We start from the raw sequence: 17036 nt of genomic DNA, 5'->3' as shown, positions 1-17036 counted from the left end.
CGCCAGAACGGCCCCGGCAGCGCGAATGTCTCGGGCCGTCGCGGTCTGCTGCTTTGTCATAAAAGGGAGTTTCGAAGGGTATGTCATGGCTGCGATCATACCAGCACTAATGCACCGGATCCCATCATAACTCCGCAGTTAAGCGTGCTTGGGCGAGAGAAGTACTAGGATGGGTGACCCCCTGGGAAGTCCTCGTGTTGCACCCTTTTTATTTTTTGCCCGCTTTTTTATTTTTTGATAATATTTATTTTTAATTTTTTGGCTTTTGGCTTTTCCTCTTCGGATAATTTTTTCCCCCCGAAAATAAACTGAGTCCGGAGACTGGCGGTGCCATGCCGCATAGCGGAACAGCGCGTTGAATCATACGCCAGAACGGCCCCGGCAGCGCGAATGTCTCGGGCCGTCGAGGTCTGCTGCTTTGTCATAAAAGGGAGTTTCGAAGGGCATGTCATGGGTGCGATCATACCAGCACTAATGCACCGGATCCCATCAGAACTCTGCAGTTAAGCGTGCTTGGGCGAGAGTAGTACTAGGATGGGTGACCCCATGGGAAGTCCTCGTGTTGCACCCCTTTTATTTTTTGCCCGCTTTTTTATTTTTTGATGACATTTATTTTTTATTTTTCGGCTTTTGTCTTTTCCTCTTCGGATAATTTTTTTCCCCCGAAAATAAACTGAGTCCGGAGACTGGCGGTGCCATGCCGCATAGCGGAACAGCGCGTTGAATCCTACGCCAGAACGGCCCCGGCAGCGCGAATGTCTCGGGCCGTCGAGGTCTGCTGCTTTGTCATAAAAGGGAGTTTCGAAGGGCATGTCTTGGGTGCGATCATACCAGCACTAATGCACCGGATCCCATCAGAACTCCGCAGTTAAGCGTGCTTGGGCGAGAGTAGTACTTGGATGGGTGACCCCCTGGGAAGTCCTCGTGTTGCACCCTTTTTATTTTTTGCCCGCTTTTTTATTTTTTGATAATATTTATTTTTAATTTTTTAGCTTTTGGCTTTCCTCTTCGGATAATTTTTTTCCCCCGACAATAAACTGAGTCCGGAGACTGGCGGTGCCATGCCGCATAGCGGGACCAGCGCGTTGAATCCTACGCCAGAACGGCCCCGGCAACGCGAATGTCTCGGGCCGTCGAGGTCTGCTGCTTTGTCATAAAAGGGAGTTTCGAAGGGCATATCATGGGTGCGATCATACCAGCACTAATGCACCGGATCCCATCAGAACTTCGCTGTTAAGCGTGCTTGGGCGAGAGTAGTACTAGGATGGGTGACCCCCTGGGAAGTCCTCGTGTTGCACCCCTGTTATTTTTTGCCCGCTTTTTTATTTTTTGATAACATTTATTTTTAATTTTTCGGCTTTTGGCTTTTCCTCTTCGGATAATTTTTTTCCTCCGACAATAAACTGAGTCCGGAGACTCGCGGTGCCATGCCGCATAGCGGAACAGCGCGTTGAATCCTACGCCAGAACGGCCCCGGCAGCGCGAATGTCTCGGGCCGTCGAGGTCTACTGCTTTGTCATAAAAGGGTGTTTCGATGGGCATGTCATGGGTGCGATCATACCAGCACTAATGCACCGGATCCCATCAGAACTCCGCAGTTAAGCGTGCTTGGGGAGAGTAGTACTAGGATGGGTGACCCCCTGGGAAGTCCTCGTGTTGCACCCCTTTTATTTTTTGCCCGCTTTTTTATTTTTTGATAATATTTATTTTTAATTTTTTGGCTTTTGGCTTTTCCTCTTCGGATAATTTTTTCTCCCCGAAAATAAACTGAGTCCGGAGACTGGCGGTGCCATGCCGCATAGCGGAACAGCGTGTTGAATCCTACGCCAGAACGGCCCCGGCAGCGCGAATGTCTCGAGCCGTCGAGGTCTGCTGCTTTGTCATAAAAGGGAGTTTCGAAGGGCATGTCTTGGGTGCGATCATACCAGCACTAATGCACCGGATCCCATCAGAACTCCGCAGTTAAGCGTGCTTGGGCGAGAGTAGTACTAGGATGGGTGACCCCCTGAGAAGTCCTCGTGTTGCACCCTTTTTATTTTTTGCCCGCTTTTTTATTTTTTGATAATATTTATTTTTAATTTTTTGGCTTTTGGCTTTTCCTCTTCGGATAATTTTTTTCCCCCGACAATAAACTGAGTCCGAAGACTGGCGGTGCCATACCGCATAGCGGGACCAGCGCGTTGAATCCTACGCCAGAACGGCCCCGGCAGCGCGAATGTCTCGGGCGGTCGAGGTCTGCTGCTTCGTCATAAAAGGGAGTTTCGAAGGGCATATCATGGGTGCGATCATACCAGCACTAATGCACCGGATCCCATCAGAACTTCGCAGTTAAGCGTGCTTGGGCGAGAGTAGTACTAGGATGGGTGACCCCCGGGAAGTCCTCGTGTTGCACCCGTTTTATTTTTTGCCCGCTTTTTTATTTTTTGATAATATTTATTTTTAATTTTTCGGCTTTTGGCTTTTCCTCTTCGGATAATTTTTTTCCCTCGAAAATAAACTGAGTCCGGAGACTCGCGGTGCCATGCCGCATAGCGGAACAGCGCGTTGAATCCTACGCCAGAACGGCCCCGGCAGCGCGAATGTCTCGGGCCGTCGAGGTCTGCTGCTTTGTCATAAAAGGGAGTTTCGAAGGGCATATCATGGGTGCGATCATACCAGCACTAATGCACCGGATCCCATCAGAACTCCGCAGTTAAGCGTGCTTGGGCGAGAGTAGTACTAGGATGGGTGACCCCCTGGGAAGTCCTCGTGTTGCACCCCTTTTATTTTTTACCCGCTTTTTTATTTTTTGATAACATTTATTTTTAATTTTTCGGCTTTTGGCTTTTCCTCTTCGGATAATTTTTTTCCCTCGAAAATAAACTGAGTCCGGAGACTCGCGGTGCCATGCCGCATAGCGGAACAGCGCGTTGAATCCTACGCCAGAACGGCCCCGGCAGCGCGAATGTGTCGGGCCGTCGAGGTCTGCTGCTTTGTCATAAAAGGGTGTTTCGATGGGCATGTCATGGGTGCGATCATACCAGCACTAATGCACCGGATCCCATCAGAACTCCGCAGTTAAGCGTGCTTGGGCGAGAGTAGTACTAGGATGGGTGACCCCCTGGGAAGTCCTCGTGTTGCACCCCTTTTATTTTTTGCCCGCTTTTTTATTTTTTGATTATATTTATTTTTAATTTTTTGGCTTTTGGCTTTTCCTCTTCGGATAATTTTTTCCCCCCGAAAATAAACTGAGTCCGGAGACTGGCGGTGCCATGCCGCCTAGCGGAACAGCGCGTTGAATCATACGCCAGAACGGCCCCGGCAGCGCGAATGTCTCGGGCCGTCGAGGTCTGCTGCTTTGTATTAAAAGGGAGTTTCGAAGGGCATGTCTTAGGTGCGATCATACCAGCACTAATGCACCGGATCCCATCAGAACTTCGCAGTTAAGCGTGCTTGGGCGAGAGTAGTACTAGGATGGGTGACCCCCTGGGAAGTCCTCGTGTTGCACCCCTTTTATTTTTTGCCCGCTTTTTTATTTTTTGATAACATTTATTTTTTATTTTTCGGCTTTTGTCTTTTCCTCTTCGGATAATTTTTTTTCCCCGAAAATAAACTGAGTCCGGAGACTGGCGGTGCCATGCCGCATAGCGGAACAGCGTGTTGAATCCTACGCCAGAACGGCCCCGGCAGCGCGAATGTCTCGGGCCGTCGAGGTCTGCTGCTTTGTCATAAAAGGGAGTTTCGAAGGGCATGTCTTGGGTGCGATCATACCAGCACTAATGCACCGGATCCCATCAGAACTCCGCAGTTAAGCGTCCTTGGGCGAGAGTAGTACTAGGATGGGTGACCCCCTGAGAAGTCCTCGTGTTGCACCCTTTTTATTTTTTGCCCGCTTTTTTATTTTTTGATAATATTTATTTTTAATTTTTTGGCTTTTGGCTTTTCCTCTTCGGATAATTTTTTGCCCCCGACAATAAACTGAGTCCGAAGACTGGCGGTGCCATGCCGCATAGCGGGACCAGCGCGTTGAATCCTACGCCAGAACGGCCCCGGCAGCGCGAATGTCTCGGGCGGTCGAGGTCTGCTGCTTTGTCATAAAAGGGAGTTTCGAAGGGCATATCATGGGTGCGATCATACCAGCACTAATGCACCGGATCCCATCAGAACTTCGCAGTTAAGCGTGCTTGGGCGAGAGTAGTACTAGGATGGGTGACCCCCGGGAAGTCCTCGTGTTGCACCCCTTTTATTTTTTGCCCACTTTTTTATTTTTTGATAATATTTATTTTTAATTTTTCGGCTTTTGGCTTTTCCTCTTCGGATAATTTTTTTCCCTCGAAAATAAACTGAGTCCGGAGACTCGCGGTGCCATGCCGCATAGCGGAACAGCGCGTTGAATCCTACGCCAGAACGGCCCCGGCAGCGCGAATGTCTCGGGCCGTCGAGGTCTGCTGCTTTGTCATAAAAGGGAGTTTCGAAGGGCATATCATGGGTGCGATCATACCAGCACTAATGCACCGGATCCCATCAGAACTCCGCAGTTAAGCGTGCTTGGGCGAGAGTAGTACTAGGATGGGTGACCCCCTGGGAAGTCCTCGTGTTGCACCCCTATTATTTTTTGCCCGCTTTTTTATTTTTTGATAACATTTATTTTTAATTTTTCGGCTTTTGGCTTTTCCTCTTCGGATAATTTTTTTTCCTCGAAAATAAACTGAGTCCGGAGACTCGCGGTGCCATGCCGCATAGCGGAACAGCGCGTTGAATCCTACGCCAGAACGGCCCCGGCAGCGCGAATGTCTCGGGCCGTCGAGGTCTGCTGCTTTGTCATAAAAGGGTGTTTCGATGGGCATGTCATGGGTGCGATCATACCAGCACTAATGCACCGGATCCCATCAGAACTCCGCAGTTAAGCGTGCTTGGGCGAGAGTAGTACTAGGATGGGTGACCCCCTGGGAAGTCCTCGTGTTGCACCCTTTTTATTTTTTGCCCGCTTTTTTATTTTTTGATAATATTTATTTTTAATTTTTCGGCTTTTGGCTTTTCCTCTTCGGATAATTTTTTTCCTCCGACAATAAACTGAGTCCGGAGACTGGCGGTGCCATGCCGCATAGCGGGACCAGCGCGTTGAATCCTACGCCAGAACGGCCCCGGCAGCGTGAATGTCTCGGGCCGTCGAGGTCTGCTGCTTTGTCATACTAGGGAGTTTCGAAGGGCATGTCATGGGTGCGATCATACCAGCACTAATGCACCGGATCCCATCAGAACTCCGCAGTTAAGCGTGCTTGGGCGAGAGTAGTACTAGGATGGGTGACCCCCTGGGAAGTCCTCATGTTGCACCCTTTTTATTTTTTGCCCGCTTTTTTATTTTTTGATAATATTTATTTTTAATTTTTCGGCTTTTGGCTTTTCCTCTTCGGATAATTTTTTTCCCCCGAAAATAAACCGAGTCCGGAGACTCGCGGTGCCATGCCGCATAGCGGAACAGCGCGTTGAATCCTACGCCAGAACGGCCCCGGCAGCGCGAATGTCTCGGGCCGTCGAGGTCTGCTGCTTTGTCATAAAAGGGTGTTTCGATGGGCATGTCATGGGTGCGATCATACCAGCACTAATGCACCGGATCCCATCAGAACTCCGCAGTTAAGCGTGCTTGGGCGAGAGTAGTACTAGGATGGGTGACCCCCTGGGAAGTCCTCGTGTTGCACCCCTTTTATTTTTTGCCCGCTTTTTTATTTTTTGATAATATTTATTTTTAATTTTTCGGCTTTTGGCTTTTCCTCTTCGGATAATTTTTTTTCCTCGAAAATAAACTGAGTCCGGAGACTCGCGGTGCCATGCCGCATAGCGGAATAGCGCGTTGAATCCTACGCCAGAACGGCCCCGGCAGCGCGAATGTCTCGGGCCGTCGAGGTCTGCTGCTTTGTCATAAAAGGGAGTTTCGAAGGGCATATCATGGGTGCGATCATACCAGCACTAATGCACCGGATCCCATCAGAACTCCGCAGTTAAGCGTGCTTGGGCGAGAGTAGTACTAGGATGGGTGACCCCCTGGGAAGTCCTCGTGTTGCACCCCTTTTATTTTTTGCCCGCTTTTTTATTTTTTGATAACATTAATTTTTAATTTTTCGGCTTTTGGCTTTTCCTCTTCGGATAATTTTTTTCCCCCGAAAATAAACTGAGTCCGGAGACTCGCGGTGCCATGCCGCATAGCGGAACAGCGCGTTGAATCCTATGCCAGAACGGCCCCGGCAGCGCGAATGTCTCGGTCCGTCGAGGTCTGCTGCTTTGTCATAAAAGGGTGTTTCGATGGGCATGTCATGGGTGCGATCATACCAGCACTAATGCACCGGATCCCATCAGAACTCTGCAGTTAAGCGTGCTTGGGCGAGAGTAGTACTAGGATGGGTGACCCCCTGAGAAGTCCTCGTGTTGCACCCTTTTTATTTTTTGCCCGCTTTTTTATTTTTTGATAATATTTATTTTTAATTTTTTGGCTTTTGGCTTTTTCTCTTCGGATAATTTTTTCCCCCGACAATAAACTGAGTCCGGAGACTGGCGGTGCCATGCCGCATAGCGGGACCAGCGCGTTGAATCCTACGCCAGAACGGCCCCGGCAGCGCGAATGTCTCGGGCGGTCGAGGTCTGCTGCTTTGTCATAAAAGGGAGTTTCGAAGGGCATATCATGGGTGCGATCATACCAGCACTAATGCACCGGATCCCATCAGAACTTCGCAGTTAAGCGTGCTTGGGCGAGAGTAGTACTAGGATGGGTGACCCCCGGGAAGTCCTCGTGTTGCACCCCTTTTATTTTTTGCCCGCTTTTTTATTTTTTGATAATATTTATTTTTAATTTTTCGGCTTTTGGCTTTTCCTCTTCGGATAATTTTTTTCCCTCGAAAATAAACTGAGTCCGGAGACTCGCGGTGCCATGCCGCATAGCGGAACAGCGCGTTGAATCCTACGCCAGAACGGCCCCGGCAGCGCGAATGTCTCGGGCCGTCGAGGTCTGCTGCTTTGTCATAAAAGGGAGTTTCGAAGGGCATATCATGGGTGCGATCATACCAGCACTAATGCACCGGATCCCATCAGAACTCCGCAGTTAAGCGTGCTTGGGCGAGAGTAGTACTAGGATGGGTGACCCCCTGGGAAGTCCTCGTGTTGCACCCCTTTTATTTTTTGCCCGCTTTTTTATTTTTTGATAACATTTATTTTTAATTTTTCGGCTTTTGGCTTTTCCTCTTCGGATAATTTTTTTCCCCCAAAAATAAACTGAGTCCGGAGACTCGCGGTGCCATGCCGCATAGCGGAACAGCGCGTTGAATCCTACGCCAGAACGGCCCCGGCAGCGCGAATGTCTCGGTCCGTCGAGGTCTGCTGCTTTGTCATAAAAGGGTGTTTCGATGGGCATGTCATGGGTGCGATCATACCAGCACTAATGCACCGGATCCCATCAGAACTCTGCAGTTAAGCGTGCTTGGGCGAGAGTAGTACTAGGATGGGTGACCCCCTGAGAAGTCCTCGTGTTGCACCCTTTTTATTTTTTGCCCGCTTTTTTATTTTTTGATAATATTTATTTTTAATTTTTTGGCTTTTGGCTTTTCCTCTTCGGATAATTTTTTTCCCCCGACAATAAACTGAGTCCGGAGACTGGCGGTGCCATGCCGCATAGCGGGACCAGCGCGTTGAATCCTACGCCAGAACGGCCCCGGCAGCGCGAATGTCTCGGGCGGTCGAGGTCTGCTGCTTTGTCATAAAAGGGAGTTTCGAAGGGCATATCATGGGTGCGATCATACCAGCACTAATGCACCGGATCCCCTCAGAACTTCGCAGTTAAGCGTGCTTGGGCGAGAGTAGTACTAGGATGGGTGACCCCCGGGAAGTCCTCGTGTTGCACCCCTTTTATTTTTTGCCCGCTTTTTTATTTTTTGATAATATTTATTTTTAATTTTTCGGCTTTTGGCTTTTCCTCTTCGGATAATTTTTTTCCCTCGAAAATAAACTGAGTCCGGAGACTCGCGGTGCCATGCCGCATAGCGGAACAGCGCGTTGAATCCTACGCCAGAACGGCCCCGGCAGCGCGAATGTCTCGGTCCGTCGAGGTCTGCTGCTTTGTCATAAAAGGGTGTTTCGATGGGCATGTCATGGGTGCGATCATACCAGCACTAATGCACCGGATCCCATCAGAACTCTGCAGTTAAGCGTGCTTGGGCGAGAGTAGTACTAGGATGGGTGACCCCCTGAGAAGTCCTCGTGTTGCACCCTTTTTATTTTTTGCCCGCTTTTTTATTTTTTGATAATATTTATTTTTAATTTTTTGGCTTTTGGCTTTTCCTCTTCGGATAATTTTTTTCCCCCGACAATAAACTGAGTCCGGAGACTGGCGGTGCCATGCCGCATAGCGGGACCAGCGCGTTGAATCCTACGCCAGAACGGCCCCGGCAGCGCGAATGTCTCGGGCGGTCGAGGTCTGCTGCTTTGTCATAAAAGGGAGTTTCGAAGGGCATATCATGGGTGCGATCATACCAGCACTAATGCACCGGATCCCATCAGAACTTCGCAGTTAAGCGTGCTTGGGCGAGAGTAGTACTAGGATGGGTGACCCCCGGGAAGTCCTCGTGTTGCACCCCTTTTATTTTTTGCCCGCTTTTTTATTTTTTGATAATATTTATTTTTAATTTTTCGGCTTTTGGCTTTTCCTCTTCGGATAATTTTTTTCCCTCGAAAATAAACTGAGTCCGGAGACTCGCGGTGCCATGCCGCATAGCGGAACAGCGCGTTGAATCCTACGCCAGAACGGCCCCGGCAGCGCGAATGTCTCGGGCCGTCGAGGTCTGCTGCTTTGTCATAAAAGGGAGTTTCGAAGGGCATATCATGGGTGCGATCATACCAGCACTAATGCACCGGATCCCATCAGAACTCCGCAGTTAAGCGTGCTTGGGCGAGAGTAGTACTAGGGTGGGTGACCCCCTGGGAAGTCCTCGTGTTGCACCCCTTTTATTTTTTGCCCGCTTTTTTATTTTTTGATAATATTTATTTTTAATTTTTCGGCTTTTGGCTTTTCCTCTTCGGATAATTTTTTTCCCTCGAAAATAAACTGAGTCCGGAGACTCGCGGTGCCATGCCGCATAGCGGAACAGCGCGTTGAATCCTACGCCAGAACGGCCCCGGCAGCGCGAATGTCTCGGGCCGTCGAGGTCTGCTGCTTTGTCATAAAAGGGTGTTTCGATGGGCATGTCATGGGTGCGATCATACCAGCACTAATGCACCGGATCCCATCAGAACTCCGCAGTTAAGCGTGCTTGGGCGAGAGTAGTACTAGGATGGGTGACCCCCTGGGAAGTCCTCGTGTTGCACCCCTTTTATTTTTTGCCCGCTTTTTTATTTTTTGATAATATTTATTTTTAATTTTTTGGCTTTTGGCTTTTCCTCTTCGGATAATTTTTTTCCCCCGACAATAAACTAAGTCCGGAGACTCGCGGTGCCATGCCGCATAGCGGAACAGCGCGTTGAATCCTACGCCAGAACGGCCCCGGCAGCGCGAATGTCTCGGGCGGTCGAGGTCTGCTGCTTTGTCATAAAAGGGAGTTTCGAAGGGCATATCATGGGTGCGATCATACCAGCACTAATGCACCGGATCCCATCAGAACTTCGCAGTTAAGCGTGCTTGGGCGAGAGTAGTACTAGGATGGGTGACCCCCGGGAAGTCCTCGTGTTGCACCCCTTTTATTTTTTGCCCGCTTTTTTATTTTTTGATAATATTTATTTTTAATTTTTCGGCTTTTGGCTTTTCCTCTTCGGATAATTTTTTTCCCTCGAAAATAAACTGAGTCCGGAGACTCGCGGTGCCATGCCGCATAGCGGAACAGCGCGTTGAATCCTGCGCCAGAACGGCCCCGGCAACGCGAATGTCTCGGTCCGTCGAGGTCTGCTGCTTTGTCATAAAAGGGTGTTTCGATGGGCATGTCATGGGTGCGATCATACCAGCACTAATGCACCGGATCCCATCAGAACTCTGCAGTTAAGCGTGCTTGGGCGAGAGTAGTACTAGGATGGGTGACCCCCTGAGAATTCCTCGTGTTGCGCCCTTTTTATTTTTTGCCCGCTTTTTTATTTTTTGATAATATTTATTTTTAATTTTTTGGCTTTTGGCTTTTCCTCTTCGGATAATTTTTTTCCCCCGACAATAAACTGAGTCCGGAGACTGGCGGTGCCATGCCGCATAGCGGGACCAGCGCGTTGAATCCTACGCCAGAACGGCCCCGGCAGCGCGAATGTCTCGGGCGTTCGAGGTCTGCTGCTTTGTCATAAAAGGGAGTTTCGAAGGGCATATCATGGGTGCGATCATACCAGCACTAATGCACCGGATCCCATCAGAACTTCGCAGTTAAGCGTGCTTGGGCGAGAGTAGTACTAGGATGGGTGACCCCCGGGAAGTCCTCGTGTTGCACCCCTTTTATTTTTTGCCCGCTTTTTTATTTTTTGATAATATTTATTTTTAATTTTTCGGCTTTTGGCTTTTCCTCTTCGGATAATTTTTTTCCCTCGAAAATAAACTGAGTCCGGAGACTCGCGGTGCCATGCCGCATAGCGGAACAGCGCGTTGAATCCTACGCCAGAACGGCCCCGGCAGCGCGAATGTCTCGGGCCGTCGAGGTCTGCTGCTTTGTCATAAAAGGGAGTTTCGAAGGGCATATCATGGGTGCGATCATACCAGCACTAATGCACCGGATCCCATCAGAACTCCGCAGTTAAGCGTGCTTGGGCGAGAGTAGTACTAGGGTGGGTGACCCCCTGGGAAGTCCTCGTGTTGCACCCCTTTTATTTTTTGCCCGCTTTTCTATTTTTTGATAACATTTATTTTTAATTTTTCGGCTTTTGGCTTTTCCTCTTCGGATAATTTTTTTCCCCCAAAAATAAACTGAGTCCGGAGACTCGCGGTGCCATGCCGCATAGCGGAACAGCGCGTTGAATCCTACGCCAGAACGGCCCCGGCAGCGCGAATGTCTCGGACCGTCGAGGTTTGCTGCTTTGTCATAAAAGGGTGTTTCGATGGGCATGTCATGGGTGCGATCATACCAGCACTAATGCACCGGATCCCATCAGAACTCTGCAGTTAAGCGTGCTTGGGCGAGAGTAGTACTAGGATGGGTGACCCTCTGAGAAGTCCTCGTGTTGCAACCTTTTTATTTTTTGCCCGCTTTTTTATTTTTTGATAATATTTATTTTTTATTTTTTGGCTTTTGGCTTTTCCTCTTCGGATAATTTTTTTCCCCCGACAATAAACTGAGTCCGGAGACTGGCGGTGCCATGCCGCATAGCGGGACCAGCGCGTTGAATCCTACGCCAGAACGGCCCCGGCAGCGCGAATGTCTCGGGCGGTCGAGGTCTGCTGCTTTGTCATAAAAGGGAGTTTCGAAGGGCATATCATGGGTGCGATCATACCAGCACTAATGCACCGGATCCCATCAGAACTTCGCAGTTAAGCATGCTTGGGCGAGAGTAGTACTAGGATGGGTGACCCCCGGGAAGTCCTCGTGTTGCACCCCTTTTATTTTTTGCCCGCTTTTTTATTTTTTGATAATATTTATTTTTAATTTTTCGGCTTTTGGCTTTTCCTCTTCGGATAATTTTTTTCCCTCGAAAATAAACTGAGTCCGGAGACTCGCGGTGCCATGCCGCATAGCGGAACAGCGCGTTGAATCCTACGCCAGAACGGCCCCGGCAGCGCGAATGTCTCGGGCCGTCGAGGTCTGCTGCTTTGTCATAAAAGGGAGTTTCGAAGGGCATATCATGGGTGCGATCATACCAGCACTAATGCACCGGATCCCATCAGAACTCCGCAGTTAAGCGTGCTTGGGCGAGAGTAGTACTAGGATGGGTGACCCCCTGGGAAGTCCTCGTGTTGCACCCCTTTTATTTTTTGCCCGCTTTTTTATTTTTTGATAACATTTATTTTTAATTTTTCGGCTTTTGGCTTTTCCTCTTCGGATAATTTTTTTCCCTCGAAAATAAACTGAGTCCGGAGACTCGCGGTGCCATGCCGCATAGCGGAACAGCGCGTTGAATCCTACGCCAGAACGGCCCCGGCAGCGCGAATGTCTCGGGCCGTCGAGGTCTGCTGCTTTGTCATAAAAGGGTGTTTCGATGGGCATGTCATGGGTGCGATCATACCAGCACTAATGCACCGGATCCCATCAGAACTCCGCAGTTAAGCGTGCTTGGGCGAGAGTAGTACTAGGATGGGTGACCCCCTGGGAAGTCCTCGTGTTGCACCCCTTTTATTTTTTGCCCGCTTTTTTATTTTTTGATAATATTTATTTTTAATTTTTCGGCTTTTGGCTTTTCCTCTTCGGATAATTTTTTTTCCTCGAAAATAAACTGAGTCCGGAGACTGGCGGTGCCATGCCGCATAGCGGAACAGCGCGTTGAATCATACGCCAGAACGGCCCCCGCAGCGCGAATGTCTCGGGCCGTCGAGGTCTGCTGCTTTGTTTTAAAAGGGAGTTTCGAATGGCATGTCTTGGGTGCGATCATACCAGCACTAATGCACCGGATCCCATCAGAACTCCGCAGTTAAGCGTGCTTGGGCGAGAGTAGTACTAGGATGGGTGACCCCCTGGGAAGTCCTTGTGTTGCACCCTTTTTATTTTTTGCCCGCTTTTTTATTTTTTGATAATATTTATTTTTAGTTTTTCGGCTTTTGGCTTTTCCTCTTCGGATAATTTTTTTCCTCCGACAATAAACTGAGTCCGGAGACTGGCGGTGCCATGCCGCATAGCGGGACCAGCGCGTTGAATCCTACGCCAGAACGGCCCCGGCAGCGTGAATGTCTCGGGCCGTCGAGGTCTGCTGCTTTGTCATACAAGGGAGTTTCGAAGGGCATGTCATGGGTGCGATCATACCAGCACTAATGCACCGGATCCCATCAGAACTCCGCAGTTAAGCGTGCTTGGGCGAGAGTAGTACTAGGATGGGTGACCCCCTGGGAAGTCCTCGTGTTGCACCCTTTTTATTTTTTGCCCGCTTTTTTATTTTTTGATAATATTTATTTTTAATTTTTCGGCTTTTGGCTTTTCCTCTTCGGATAATTTTTTTCCCCCGAAAATAAACTGAGTCCGGAGACTCGCGGTGCCATGCCGCATAGCGGAACAGCGCGTTGAATCCTACGCCAGAACGGCCCCGGCAGCGCGAATGTCTCGGGCCGTCGAGGTCTGCTGCTTTGTCATAAAAGGGTGTTTCGATGGGCATGTCATGGGTGCGATCATACCAGCACTAATGCACCGGATCCCATCAGAACTCCGCAGTTAAGCGTGTTTGGGCGAGAGTAGTACTAGGATGGGTGACCCCCTGGGAAGTCCTCGTGTTGCACCCCTTTTATTTTTTGCCCGCTTTTTTATTTTTTGATAACATTTATTTTTAATTTTTCGGCTTTTGGCTTTTCCTCTTCGGATAATTTTTTTCCCTCGAAAATAAACTGAGTCCGGAGACTCGCGGTGCCATGCCGCATAGCGGAACAGCGCGTTGAATCCTACGCCAGAACGGCCCCGGCAGCGCGAATGTCTCGGGCCGTCGAGGTCTGCTGCTTTGTCATAAAAGGGTGTTTCGATGGGCATGTCATGGGTGCGATCATACCAGCACTAATGCACCGGATCCCATCAGAACTCCGCAGTTAAGCGTGCTTGGGCGAGAGTAGTACTAGGATGGGTGACCCCCTGGGAAGTCCTCGTGTTGCACCCCTTTTATTTTTTGCCCGCTTTTTTATTTTTTGATAATATTTATTTTTAATTTTTCGGCTTTTGGCTTTTCCTCTTCGGATAATTTTTTTTCCTCGAAAATAAACTGAGTCCGGAGACTGGCGGTGCCATGCCGCATAGCGGAACAGCGCGTTGAATCATACGCCAGAACGGCCCCCGCAGCGCGAATGTCTCGGGCCGTCGAGGTCTGCTGCTTTGTTTTAAAAGGGAGTTTCGAATGGCATGTCTTGGGTGCGATCATACCAGCACTAATGCACCGGATCCCATCAGAACTCCGCAGTTAAGCGTGCTTGGGCGAGAGTAGTACTAGGATGGGTGACCCCCTGGGAAGTCCTTGTGTTGCACCCTTTTTATTTTTTGCCCGCTTTTTTATTTTTTGATAATATTTATTTTTAGTTTTTCGGCTTTTGGCTTTTCCTCTTCGGATAATTTTTTTCCTCCGACAATAAACTGAGTCCGGAGACTGGCGGTGCCATGCCGCATAGCGGGACCAGCGCGTTGAATCCTACGCCAGAACGGCCCCGGCAGCGTGAATGTCTCGGGCCGTCGAGGTCTGCTGCTTTGTCATACTGGGGAGTTTCGAAGGGCATGTCATGGGTGCGATCATACCAGCACTAATGCACCGGATCCCATCAGAACTCCGCAGTTAAGCGTGCTTGGGCGAGAGTAGTACTAGGATGGGTGACCCCCTGGGAAGTCCTCGTGTTGCACCCTTTTTATTTTTTGCCCGCTTTTTTATTTTTTGATAATATTTATTTTTAATTTTTCGGCTTTTGGCTTTTCCTCTTCGGATAATTTTTTTCCCCCGAAAATAAACTGAGTCCGGAGACTCGCGGTGCCATGCCGCATAGCGGAACAGCGCGTTGAATCCTACGCCAGAACGGCCCCGGCAGCGCGAATGTCTCGGGCCGTCGAGGTCTGCTGCTTTGTCATAAAAGGGTGTTTCGATGGGCATGTCATGGGTGCGATCATACCAGCACTAATGCACCGGATCCCATCAGAACTCCGCAGTTAAGCGTGCTTGGGCGAGAGTAGTACTAGGATGGGTGACCCCCTGGGAAGTCCTCGTGTTGCACCCCTTTTATTTTTTGCCCGCTTTTTTATTTTTTGATAATATTTATTTTAAATTTTTCGGCTTTTGGCTTTTCCTCTTCGGATAATTTTTTTCCCTCGAAAATAAACTGAGTCCGGAGACTCGCGGTGCCATGCCGCATAGCGGAATAGCGCGTTGAATCCTACGCCAGAACGGCCCCGGCAGCGCGAATGTCTCGGGCCGTCGAGGTCTGCTGCTTTGTCATAAAAGGGAGTTTCGAAGGGCATATCATGGGTGCGATCATACCAGCACTAATGCACCGGATCCCATCAGAACTCCGCAGTTAAGCGTGCTTGGGCGAGAGTAGTACTAGGATGGGTGACCCCCTGGGAAGTCCTCGTGTTGCACCCCTTTTATTTTTTGCCCGCTTTTTTATTTTTTGATAACATTAATTTTTAATTTTTCGGCTTTTGGCTTTTCCTCTTCGGATAATTTTTTTCCCCCGAAAATAAACTGAGTCCGGAGACTCGCGGTGCCATGCCGCATAGCGGAACAGCGCGTTGAATCCTACGCCAGAACGGCCCCGGCAGCGCGAATGTCTCGGTCCGTCGAGGTCTGCTGCTTTGTCATAAAAGGGTGTTTCGATGGGCATGTCATGGGTGCGATCATACCAGCACTAATGCACCGGATCCCATCAGAACTCTGCAGTTAAGCGTGCTTGGGCGAGAGTAGTACTAGGATGGGTGACCCCCTGAGAAGTCCTCGTGTTGCACCCTTTTTATTTTTTGCCCGCTTTTTTATTTTTTGATAATATTTATTTTTAATTTTTTGGCTTTTGGCTTTTCCTCTTCGGATAATTTTTTTCCCCCGACAATAAACTGAGTCCGGAGACTGGCGGTGCCATGCCGCATAGCGGGACCAGCGCGTTGAATCCTACGCCAGAACGGCCCCGGCAGCGCGAATGTCTCGGGCGGTCGAGGTCTGCTGCTTTGTCATAAAAGGGAGTTTCGAAGGGCATATCATGGGTGCGATCACACCAGCACTAATGCACCGGATCCCATCAGAACTTCGCAGTTGAGCGTGCTTGGGCGAGAGTAGTACTAGGATGGGTGACCCCCGGGAAGTCCTCGTGTTGCACCCCTTTTATTTTTTGCCCGCTTTTTTATTTTTTGATAATATTTATTTTTAATTTTTCGGCTTTTGGCTTTTCCTCTTCGGATAATTTTTTTCCCTCGAAAATAAACTGAGTCCGGAGACTCGCGGTGCCATGCCGCATAGCGGAATAGCGCGTTGAATCCTACGCCAGAACGGCCCCGGCAGCGCGAATGTCTCGGGCCGTCGAGGTCTGCTGCTTTGTCATAAAAGGGAGTTTCGAAGGGCATATCATGGGTGCGATCATACCAGCACTAATGCACCGGATCCCATCAGAACTCCGCAGTTAAGCGTGCTTGGGCGAGAGTAGTACTAGGATGGGTGACCCCCTGGGAAGTCCTCGTGTTGCACCCCTTTTATTTTTTGCCCGCTTTTTTATTTTTTGATAACATTTATTTTTAATTTTTCGGCTTTTGGCTTTTCCTCTTCGGATAATTTTTTTCCCTCGAAAATAAACTGAGTCCGGAGACTCGCGGTGCCATGCCGCATAGCGGAACAGCGCGTTGAATCCTACGCCAGAACGGCCCCGGCAGCGCGAATGTCTCGGGCCGTCGAGGTCTGCTGCTTTGTCATAAAAGGGTGTTTCGATGGGCATGTCATGGGTGCGATCATACCAGCACTAATGCACCGGATCCCATCAGAACTCCGCAGTTAAGCGTGCTTGGGCGAGAGTAGTACTAGGATGGGCGACCCCCTGGAAAGTCCTCGTGTTGCACCCCTTTTATTTTTTGCCCGCTTTTTTATTTTTTGATAATATTTATTTTTAATTTTTCGGCTTTTGGCTTTTCCTCTTCGGATAATTTTTTTCCCTCGAAAATAAACTGAGTCCGGAGACTGGCGGTGCCATGCCGCATAGCGGAACAGCGCGTTGAATCATACGCCAGAACGGCCCCCGCAGCGCGAATGTCTCGGGCCGTCGAGGTCTGCTGCTTTGTTTTAAAAGGGAGTTTCGAATGGCATGTCTTGGGTGCGATCATACCAGCACTAATGCACCGGATCCCATCAGAACTCCGCAGTTAAGCGTGCTTGGGCGAGAGTAGTACTAGGATGGGTGACCCCCTGGGAAGTCCTTGTCTTGCACCCTTTTTATTTTTTGCCCGCTTTTTTATTTTTTGATAATATTT

The 17036-nt window shown here is 49.4% G+C and overlaps 46 non-coding genes and 1 pseudogene across 46 annotated transcripts; all 47 read left to right on the top strand.

Moving 5' to 3' along the window:
- Window positions 1-87: 87 nt before the first annotated feature.
- LOC149761803 (5S ribosomal RNA) lies at window positions 88-206 on the top strand. Its single transcript, XR_016408750.1, has one exon. It is a non-coding gene; the product is annotated as a 5S ribosomal RNA (ribosomal RNA).
- Window positions 207-452: 246 nt separating this feature from the next.
- On the top strand, window positions 453-571 carry LOC149761802 (5S ribosomal RNA). The gene has a single exon (XR_016401758.1). It is a non-coding gene; the product is annotated as a 5S ribosomal RNA (ribosomal RNA).
- Window positions 572-817: 246 nt separating this feature from the next.
- Window positions 818-936, top strand: LOC149761801 (5S ribosomal RNA). Its single transcript, XR_016412602.1, has one exon. It is a non-coding gene; the product is annotated as a 5S ribosomal RNA (ribosomal RNA).
- A 246-nt stretch (window positions 937-1182) lies between these two features.
- LOC149761800 (5S ribosomal RNA) lies at window positions 1183-1301 on the top strand. Its single transcript, XR_016405113.1, has one exon. It is a non-coding gene; the product is annotated as a 5S ribosomal RNA (ribosomal RNA).
- A 246-nt stretch (window positions 1302-1547) lies between these two features.
- On the top strand, window positions 1548-1665 carry LOC149761799 (5S ribosomal RNA). Its single transcript, XR_016407778.1, has one exon. It is a non-coding gene; the product is annotated as a 5S ribosomal RNA (ribosomal RNA).
- Window positions 1666-1911: 246 nt separating this feature from the next.
- On the top strand, window positions 1912-2030 carry LOC149761798 (5S ribosomal RNA). Its single transcript, XR_016412852.1, has one exon. It is a non-coding gene; the product is annotated as a 5S ribosomal RNA (ribosomal RNA).
- A 247-nt stretch (window positions 2031-2277) lies between these two features.
- Window positions 2278-2395, top strand: LOC149761797 (5S ribosomal RNA). Its single transcript, XR_016407938.1, has one exon. It is a non-coding gene; the product is annotated as a 5S ribosomal RNA (ribosomal RNA).
- Window positions 2396-2641: 246 nt separating this feature from the next.
- Window positions 2642-2760, top strand: LOC149761796 (5S ribosomal RNA). The gene has a single exon (XR_016410094.1). It is a non-coding gene; the product is annotated as a 5S ribosomal RNA (ribosomal RNA).
- Window positions 2761-3006: 246 nt separating this feature from the next.
- Window positions 3007-3125, top strand: LOC149761795 (5S ribosomal RNA). Its single transcript, XR_016410093.1, has one exon. It is a non-coding gene; the product is annotated as a 5S ribosomal RNA (ribosomal RNA).
- A 246-nt stretch (window positions 3126-3371) lies between these two features.
- Window positions 3372-3490, top strand: LOC149761794 (5S ribosomal RNA). The gene has a single exon (XR_016405142.1). It is a non-coding gene; the product is annotated as a 5S ribosomal RNA (ribosomal RNA).
- Window positions 3491-3736: 246 nt separating this feature from the next.
- On the top strand, window positions 3737-3855 carry LOC149761793 (5S ribosomal RNA). Its single transcript, XR_016404193.1, has one exon. It is a non-coding gene; the product is annotated as a 5S ribosomal RNA (ribosomal RNA).
- Window positions 3856-4102: 247 nt separating this feature from the next.
- LOC149761792 (5S ribosomal RNA) lies at window positions 4103-4220 on the top strand. The gene has a single exon (XR_016407094.1). It is a non-coding gene; the product is annotated as a 5S ribosomal RNA (ribosomal RNA).
- Window positions 4221-4466: 246 nt separating this feature from the next.
- LOC149761791 (5S ribosomal RNA) lies at window positions 4467-4585 on the top strand. Its single transcript, XR_016410092.1, has one exon. It is a non-coding gene; the product is annotated as a 5S ribosomal RNA (ribosomal RNA).
- A 246-nt stretch (window positions 4586-4831) lies between these two features.
- Window positions 4832-4950, top strand: LOC149761790 (5S ribosomal RNA). Its single transcript, XR_016412162.1, has one exon. It is a non-coding gene; the product is annotated as a 5S ribosomal RNA (ribosomal RNA).
- Window positions 4951-5197: 247 nt separating this feature from the next.
- On the top strand, window positions 5198-5316 carry LOC149761789 (5S ribosomal RNA). The gene has a single exon (XR_016404179.1). It is a non-coding gene; the product is annotated as a 5S ribosomal RNA (ribosomal RNA).
- Window positions 5317-5562: 246 nt separating this feature from the next.
- On the top strand, window positions 5563-5681 carry LOC149761788 (5S ribosomal RNA). Its single transcript, XR_016410091.1, has one exon. It is a non-coding gene; the product is annotated as a 5S ribosomal RNA (ribosomal RNA).
- A 246-nt stretch (window positions 5682-5927) lies between these two features.
- Window positions 5928-6046, top strand: LOC149761787 (5S ribosomal RNA). The gene has a single exon (XR_016410089.1). It is a non-coding gene; the product is annotated as a 5S ribosomal RNA (ribosomal RNA).
- A 246-nt stretch (window positions 6047-6292) lies between these two features.
- On the top strand, window positions 6293-6411 carry LOC149761786 (5S ribosomal RNA). Its single transcript, XR_016402555.1, has one exon. It is a non-coding gene; the product is annotated as a 5S ribosomal RNA (ribosomal RNA).
- Window positions 6412-6657: 246 nt separating this feature from the next.
- Window positions 6658-6775, top strand: LOC149761785 (5S ribosomal RNA). Its single transcript, XR_016407093.1, has one exon. It is a non-coding gene; the product is annotated as a 5S ribosomal RNA (ribosomal RNA).
- A 246-nt stretch (window positions 6776-7021) lies between these two features.
- LOC149761784 (5S ribosomal RNA) lies at window positions 7022-7140 on the top strand. Its single transcript, XR_016410088.1, has one exon. It is a non-coding gene; the product is annotated as a 5S ribosomal RNA (ribosomal RNA).
- A 246-nt stretch (window positions 7141-7386) lies between these two features.
- On the top strand, window positions 7387-7505 carry LOC149761783 (5S ribosomal RNA). Its single transcript, XR_016402553.1, has one exon. It is a non-coding gene; the product is annotated as a 5S ribosomal RNA (ribosomal RNA).
- Window positions 7506-7752: 247 nt separating this feature from the next.
- On the top strand, window positions 7753-7870 carry LOC149761782 (5S ribosomal RNA). Its single transcript, XR_016408704.1, has one exon. It is a non-coding gene; the product is annotated as a 5S ribosomal RNA (ribosomal RNA).
- A 246-nt stretch (window positions 7871-8116) lies between these two features.
- On the top strand, window positions 8117-8235 carry LOC149761781 (5S ribosomal RNA). Its single transcript, XR_016402552.1, has one exon. It is a non-coding gene; the product is annotated as a 5S ribosomal RNA (ribosomal RNA).
- A 247-nt stretch (window positions 8236-8482) lies between these two features.
- LOC149761780 (5S ribosomal RNA) lies at window positions 8483-8600 on the top strand. The gene has a single exon (XR_016407092.1). It is a non-coding gene; the product is annotated as a 5S ribosomal RNA (ribosomal RNA).
- A 246-nt stretch (window positions 8601-8846) lies between these two features.
- On the top strand, window positions 8847-8965 carry LOC149761779 (5S ribosomal RNA). The gene has a single exon (XR_016410005.1). It is a non-coding gene; the product is annotated as a 5S ribosomal RNA (ribosomal RNA).
- A 246-nt stretch (window positions 8966-9211) lies between these two features.
- LOC149761778 (5S ribosomal RNA) lies at window positions 9212-9330 on the top strand. Its single transcript, XR_016410087.1, has one exon. It is a non-coding gene; the product is annotated as a 5S ribosomal RNA (ribosomal RNA).
- Window positions 9331-9576: 246 nt separating this feature from the next.
- Window positions 9577-9694, top strand: LOC149761777 (5S ribosomal RNA). The gene has a single exon (XR_016407090.1). It is a non-coding gene; the product is annotated as a 5S ribosomal RNA (ribosomal RNA).
- Window positions 9695-9940: 246 nt separating this feature from the next.
- LOC149761776 (5S ribosomal RNA) lies at window positions 9941-10059 on the top strand. Its single transcript, XR_016404424.1, has one exon. It is a non-coding gene; the product is annotated as a 5S ribosomal RNA (ribosomal RNA).
- A 247-nt stretch (window positions 10060-10306) lies between these two features.
- Window positions 10307-10424, top strand: LOC149761775 (5S ribosomal RNA). The gene has a single exon (XR_016407089.1). It is a non-coding gene; the product is annotated as a 5S ribosomal RNA (ribosomal RNA).
- A 246-nt stretch (window positions 10425-10670) lies between these two features.
- LOC149761774 (5S ribosomal RNA) lies at window positions 10671-10789 on the top strand. The gene has a single exon (XR_016409994.1). It is a non-coding gene; the product is annotated as a 5S ribosomal RNA (ribosomal RNA).
- A 246-nt stretch (window positions 10790-11035) lies between these two features.
- Window positions 11036-11154, top strand: LOC149761773 (5S ribosomal RNA). Its single transcript, XR_016406006.1, has one exon. It is a non-coding gene; the product is annotated as a 5S ribosomal RNA (ribosomal RNA).
- A 247-nt stretch (window positions 11155-11401) lies between these two features.
- On the top strand, window positions 11402-11519 carry LOC149761772 (5S ribosomal RNA). Its single transcript, XR_016408845.1, has one exon. It is a non-coding gene; the product is annotated as a 5S ribosomal RNA (ribosomal RNA).
- Window positions 11520-11765: 246 nt separating this feature from the next.
- On the top strand, window positions 11766-11884 carry LOC149761771 (5S ribosomal RNA). Its single transcript, XR_016410086.1, has one exon. It is a non-coding gene; the product is annotated as a 5S ribosomal RNA (ribosomal RNA).
- A 246-nt stretch (window positions 11885-12130) lies between these two features.
- On the top strand, window positions 12131-12249 carry LOC149761770 (5S ribosomal RNA). Its single transcript, XR_016410085.1, has one exon. It is a non-coding gene; the product is annotated as a 5S ribosomal RNA (ribosomal RNA).
- Window positions 12250-12495: 246 nt separating this feature from the next.
- LOC149761769 (5S ribosomal RNA) lies at window positions 12496-12614 on the top strand. The gene has a single exon (XR_016400908.1). It is a non-coding gene; the product is annotated as a 5S ribosomal RNA (ribosomal RNA).
- A 247-nt stretch (window positions 12615-12861) lies between these two features.
- On the top strand, window positions 12862-12980 carry LOC149761768 (5S ribosomal RNA). Its single transcript, XR_016412160.1, has one exon. It is a non-coding gene; the product is annotated as a 5S ribosomal RNA (ribosomal RNA).
- A 246-nt stretch (window positions 12981-13226) lies between these two features.
- LOC149761767 (5S ribosomal RNA) lies at window positions 13227-13345 on the top strand. Its single transcript, XR_016401023.1, has one exon. It is a non-coding gene; the product is annotated as a 5S ribosomal RNA (ribosomal RNA).
- Window positions 13346-13591: 246 nt separating this feature from the next.
- LOC149761766 (5S ribosomal RNA) lies at window positions 13592-13710 on the top strand. Its single transcript, XR_016410084.1, has one exon. It is a non-coding gene; the product is annotated as a 5S ribosomal RNA (ribosomal RNA).
- A 246-nt stretch (window positions 13711-13956) lies between these two features.
- On the top strand, window positions 13957-14075 carry LOC149761765 (5S ribosomal RNA). Its single transcript, XR_016400907.1, has one exon. It is a non-coding gene; the product is annotated as a 5S ribosomal RNA (ribosomal RNA).
- Window positions 14076-14322: 247 nt separating this feature from the next.
- On the top strand, window positions 14323-14441 carry LOC149761764 (5S ribosomal RNA). Its single transcript, XR_016412159.1, has one exon. It is a non-coding gene; the product is annotated as a 5S ribosomal RNA (ribosomal RNA).
- A 246-nt stretch (window positions 14442-14687) lies between these two features.
- Window positions 14688-14806, top strand: LOC149761763 (5S ribosomal RNA). The gene has a single exon (XR_016410083.1). It is a non-coding gene; the product is annotated as a 5S ribosomal RNA (ribosomal RNA).
- A 246-nt stretch (window positions 14807-15052) lies between these two features.
- Window positions 15053-15171, top strand: LOC149761762 (5S ribosomal RNA). Its single transcript, XR_016410082.1, has one exon. It is a non-coding gene; the product is annotated as a 5S ribosomal RNA (ribosomal RNA).
- A 246-nt stretch (window positions 15172-15417) lies between these two features.
- LOC149761761 (5S ribosomal RNA) lies at window positions 15418-15536 on the top strand. The gene has a single exon (XR_016402551.1). It is a non-coding gene; the product is annotated as a 5S ribosomal RNA (ribosomal RNA).
- Window positions 15537-15783: 247 nt separating this feature from the next.
- On the top strand, window positions 15784-15901 carry LOC149761760 (5S ribosomal RNA; annotated as a pseudogene).
- Window positions 15902-16147: 246 nt separating this feature from the next.
- LOC149761759 (5S ribosomal RNA) lies at window positions 16148-16266 on the top strand. Its single transcript, XR_016410081.1, has one exon. It is a non-coding gene; the product is annotated as a 5S ribosomal RNA (ribosomal RNA).
- A 246-nt stretch (window positions 16267-16512) lies between these two features.
- Window positions 16513-16631, top strand: LOC149761758 (5S ribosomal RNA). Its single transcript, XR_016404040.1, has one exon. It is a non-coding gene; the product is annotated as a 5S ribosomal RNA (ribosomal RNA).
- A 246-nt stretch (window positions 16632-16877) lies between these two features.
- LOC149761757 (5S ribosomal RNA) lies at window positions 16878-16996 on the top strand. Its single transcript, XR_016403963.1, has one exon. It is a non-coding gene; the product is annotated as a 5S ribosomal RNA (ribosomal RNA).
- The last annotated feature ends 40 nt before the right edge of the window (window positions 16997-17036 follow it).

Source organism: Phoenix dactylifera, chromosome 4 (genome assembly GCF_051530095.1).
Source record: "Phoenix dactylifera cultivar Ajwa chromosome 4, Ajwa_hap1_PhDact_Kaust_v1.1, whole genome shotgun sequence".
NCBI lineage: Eukaryota > Viridiplantae > Streptophyta > Magnoliopsida > Arecales > Arecaceae > Phoenix > Phoenix dactylifera.
The sequence above is the reverse complement of the archived record's forward strand: the minus strand, read 5'-3'. Positions and strand labels throughout refer to the sequence as shown.